This window comes from Chrysochloris asiatica, unplaced genomic scaffold, assembly GCF_000296735.1.
Source record: "Chrysochloris asiatica unplaced genomic scaffold, ChrAsi1.0 scaffold00029, whole genome shotgun sequence".
NCBI classification, from domain to species: Eukaryota; Metazoa; Chordata; class Mammalia; order Afrosoricida; family Chrysochloridae; genus Chrysochloris; species Chrysochloris asiatica.
In genome coordinates, this window is record NW_006408547.1 from 13159716 (window position 1) to 13165015 (window position 5300).

Consider the following 5300-nt stretch of genomic DNA (forward strand, 5'->3'; position numbering starts at 1 on the left):
ATGATTCAATAGTGAGTAACTGTTACCATTACTAACTGGGAATGTTACAATTGTAAAGGTAGAAGTTTTGAAACAAAATGAGGTAGTAGTTAATCTTACAGTCCAGAAACAAAGGACCCTAGGACCATCAAGGGAGAAGAGCACAAGCAGAATGTGGGACCGTATCCAGAGAAGCAGCAATACCAAAGATGGGGGCAGAGAAGGGGTCATGGAGAGAGAGAGTGGCTGACAGTTCAAACTCACCTGCCACTCCTCGGAAACCCTATACAGAGTCGCTGAGTCTAAACCGACTCAACAGCACATGACAACAACAACAACAATAGTGTGGCTCTGTAGGAGAAGCATTGGACTCTAACTACAAGGCCAGAGGATTAAACCTACCAACCGCTCCTCAGAAATCCTATTCAAGATCGCTGTGAGTCAGAACCGACTCAAATGCACTTAGCAACAGCAAACAGCATACAAATTATAGAGTCCCTGTGGGGTGCAAGTTAAGGAACCCCACTGCCATCAGCAAGGTTGCAGGATTGACTCTCCTCAGGGACACCATGGAAGACAGGTCTAACAATCTCAGATTCAGCCATTGAAAGCCCTGTGGAGCACAGTTCTACTCTGACACACAGAGTCAACATGAGTTGGAATCATCTTAATAGCAACATTAAAAAACAAAAAACAAAAATCGAGTTATAGGAGAAACAGCATATACAAAGACTACTGTTACAACAAACTTTAGTATTCCAGTACCAATGGCCTTACTGCAGTTCCCATTACTCAGAATCTCAAATGAAACATTAGGTCCAATGGATCTCAAATTGTCTCTCAAGGCAGTCATTTTAATAAGGACAATTGAATGGAGAATTCTGTAAGTTCCCTTTTTTTTTTTTTTTTGAAGTAGTAAATCAAAATGCTCAGTCCAAAACTCTGTATCTCTCATTTTCAATAAGTCAAATTTGTGTATTGTTAAAATCAAATGGAAAAGGACACTTTCCCTGGTGCTTTGACAAGCTGCCTTTTTCTCCAAGGAAACTCTTGGTGACTTTGCCTCCATCATCAGTAACAAGATAACACAACCTGCTTGGATGAGTCGGTGCCAATTTGTGACCTGATTGTCCTTTCACAGGGTACATGTCCTTGAGGTGGCAGGAGTGTCTGTTCTCTGCTTTAATGAGAATGCCGCTCTTATAAACATCAAAGACAGACTGGCCAGGCAGCCCCAGCAGGGCTGAGCAGTTCCACCCAACACTGTCTGTCAGCCAGCTCTGTGTACATCCCAGATCAGGTCATGTGCAAAAGAAACAGAACAGACTCCTTGAAAATCATCTGTTCTCCTTCACCTGCTGAGCCTTGTCAACAGCAATCTCAGATGACTTCCCCAGACTTCCCACTGCTGTATCCTGGCCGAAGCCAAGCAAAAGCTGCAGCATGTTAAGGTCCTTGACTCCTTCGCTTTATGGATTTTGAACACTTTACAACTTGGTTCATCTTAAGAACTGATCTATGACATCTCTATTTTGGGTAATTACACTTTGACTGATTGACACTCAGGATCCCTGCCTTAGACTTCACACAGGCTTGATGGCAAGATAATCCTAATGATGTGCTTTCTTGAATGCTAACAAGCCACAGTGCAGTGTTGAGCACACTTCTCCCTGCACCTCCTTCATCCTACTGATCCTCACATCAGATTAATCCCCATTTAGCCTTCCTCTGAATCTGGAAGCCTGAAAATCACCACAACATCCAATTTTTCTTTTTTGCATTTTTTTTTACATAATATTGCCTTTACTTTAACTAACAAACTGGGATACACTAATTATTGTGGTGTTGGTGGTTGCGTGCCAGTGAGTTGGTTCCGACTCATAGTCACCCTGCCTGTACAGGGTTTTGGAGGCTATAAATCTTTACTGTAGCAGAAAGCCAAGACAGCGCCAGGTAGATTCGAACTGCTGACCTTGAGGTTAGCAGCCCAGCTTGCAATCCATTACATTACCAGGGCTTCTTATTAATCAATGTATAACTTATTAAAAGCCCTACTAGAAATCAAATAAGTAAAATGCACTATCAGATTGCATTGTCTTCCTAATATTTAAATGATTACTGGAAGCAGTTAATTATTTATTGCTAATACTACCATCGACGGCACTTAACAACAACAACAACAACAACAATACTACCATACTAAAAAAAAATTTTGATGATTAATCAGGAAGGAAAATAATTCAAGATCTTGTAAACACATATTTTTTAAAGATAACTGTTGTATCCAGGGCAATGTGATTTATTTGCTTTAATGATTCATAAAATATAATTTTCAAGAAGACCTTAATTAAATATTTGTGAAAGAATTCTATTTATGACAGAATGATGAGAAATTATAATTAGTACAGATTGACGTTATTCTATTCAAGTCAATTAATAATTAGTGAGGTTTCTAATATATAATATTCTAATATATAATATATAAAATGAATCCTGGTATGGCACTGTAGAATAATGCAGCGGACCACAAGGTCGGTTTGATCTGCAAGGTCAGTGGTTCAAACTCACCAGCCATTCCTCGGAAATCCTATACAGGGTCACTATGAGTGGGAACGAATCCAACAGCACTTAACAGCAAGAATATATGAAAAGCACTGTTACTATGATCATCTTGATGTTTTGAGGTAAGTTAAAGCTTTTTCCTCACTGAAATACTGTCACGGAAGATGATACTCTCATTCTACAAAGAGAAAATGCTTCAAAAGAATAAGCACAACTGATCTGTGCATTTGGTTACTCAAATTCTCCTAACAGTGATGGGAGCAACTTACAGCACGCATATATGTCTGCTGCCTCCTCCTCCTCTGACCTCTTTCCCCAGACCCATCTGCTCAAGAAGGAAAGAAAGGCTGGTGTAGGCAAAGACTGAAGTCCCCAGGGCCTGCTACTGTTGGCTGCTCTCTGTGTTTGTGCTGGAGTCTGTACCAGGTCACAGCACTCTGTCTGGTCGCAGACATGCTGTCTGGAAAAGGACACAGAAAAGCTGTGTGGATGAGGAGAGGGACAGCGGAGTAGCAGAAGTTCTTGGACTCTCGATATGGGAATAACTTTCAGTGAGGTTCAGTGGATCTTTCGGGATAGCTGCATTAACTGGAGGCCAGTCTCTTATAATAACTTGCAAAGCTCTTTTTAGCATCAAGAAGAACAGAAGGGTTTGTTTCTTGACACAGACCAGTGATAGCAGAAATGTAACCTCCCAAATTAGAAAAGTTTTAGAGTTCAGAATCGTTTAAAAAACTGGAATACAGCTCTAACGGAGTATCTTTCTCAATGCTACACATCAATTCAGTGGAACATTAACTGTAATTCTCATTTCTTCATTGAGTAGTTTAATTATAATTGACTACCACCAAATCCAAGACTAAACACATATGCTCTCATTATGCAACATGTTGCATTGGCAATAATATTAAGAAAAACAACAACAAAAACCTTCTGATTATTTTGTGAACTAACAATGTACATCTGACAGTAATGAATGCTGAGGTACCAGCTGAGAGCAACAGCGGCTATGAAGGTTAAGGTTATGTGTCAGCTGGTCTGGGCCATGATTTTTAGTCGTTAAGAGACAGAAGTTATGCAATGATGAAATTTGGCAGTTATATAATGTAGTCATTCTTCATTTATTGTTCTGATGTGTTCACCCTCCATTTTTGTATAGCGCGGATTTCTGCATAAAGGCCTAGTCTTTGAAAACTAATCATGTCAATAAGTGAGGAGTGGATATGCATATATACATCCATGGGCTGTATAGCACTCACTTGGCAATGTCCAACTACATATATGTTTCTGGTCCCTTAACATTAAAAGGGTGGTGGTGGTGATGTGCCACGGAGTCGGTTCCAACTCATACCAACCCTGTGTAGTGTTTTCAAGGCAATACATCTTTAAGGGAGCAGAAAGTCTCATCTCTCGCCCAAGGAACAGCTGGTAGTTTCCATCTGGCTGATCTTGAAGTTAGCAGCCCGACTAGTAACCACTATGGTACCAGAGCTCCTTAAGGCTGTAATAGAATTTAAACATCATGACCTGAGTATGGGACATAGCCAACTCAACAGCTTCCTGCAGCCAGTATGTATATATCTCAGGACTTCTGTATACACACCTACTGTGCTGCCAATACACAGCACAAAATATAGATGATCTAAGGAGTCAGGATGTGGCACTGTGGGTTAATGAACCAGGCTGCAAAGCTGTTCAAACTGCAAGGTCAGCGGTTCAAACTCACCAGCTGCTCCTCGGAAACCTTATACAGGGTCGCTATGGATCCGAATCAACTCAACAGCACTTTAACAACAACATGATATGCATATGTCTTCATAGTCATAATAAACACCTATGTGACTAGTTTATGTATACACTGTGCTCTGTACTTTCTATCTAAAAGTGTTAAATGGTCACCACAAAACAGTGTATATTTCAACTCAGAGAGAGCAGCATTCAATCTTGGGAACCACACATCATTTGAGTGTTGTAATGGTATCTCTGTTTAATTTTCTTTTGAAAGTATTATCATGAAGCGTATCATGGCTACCAAATGCAGCAAAGCCAGTACTAGTGATAAAACTACAAGAGGCAAAGAGAAGTACTGATTTGAAAGTGAAACGAAGTATAATTACGTAAAAGTGAAAATTCTGTGAACAGTATTGTTCATGATTTAAGAATGCTTTGGGTAATAATCCTATTGTTGTTAGGTGCCACCAAGTTGGCTCATCATGACCCTATGCACAACAGAACAAAACACTGCCCAATCCTGCACCAACCTCAAAACCGTTGCTACGTGGGAGCCTATTGAGGCTGCAGTGTGCCAGTCCATCTAGTTGGGGGTCTTCCTCTTCTTCCTTACCCTCCACTTTACCAAACATGATATCCTTCTTCAGGGACTGGTCCCTCCTGATAATATGTCCAAAGCATGTGAGAGGAAGTGTAGCCATCTTGGCTTCCTAGGAGCACTCTGGCTGCACTTCTTCCAACACAGATTGCTTTGTACTTGTGGCAATTCATGGTAATTTTAATATTCACCTCCACACCATAACTCAAATGCATGAAATCTTCTACAGTTTTCCTTATTCACTGTCCACCTTTCACATCCATATGAGGTTATTGGATTGGATCAGGCTTAGATCAGGTGCACGCTTTAAAGAGGTCTTGTGAAGCAGATTTGCCTAATGCAATACATCCTTTGATTTCCTGACTGCTGCTGCCCTGAGTGTTGATGGTCTATCCAAGCAAAATGAAATCTTTGACAACTTCATTTTTTT

The 5300-nt window shown here is 40.5% G+C and overlaps 1 protein-coding gene across 1 annotated transcript in view; it reads right to left on the reverse strand.

Moving 5' to 3' along the window:
• FAM155A (family with sequence similarity 155, member A) overlaps positions 1–5300 on the reverse strand; it is a 976131-nt gene that overhangs the window by 118663 nt on the left and 852168 nt on the right. The window lies entirely within an intron of this gene.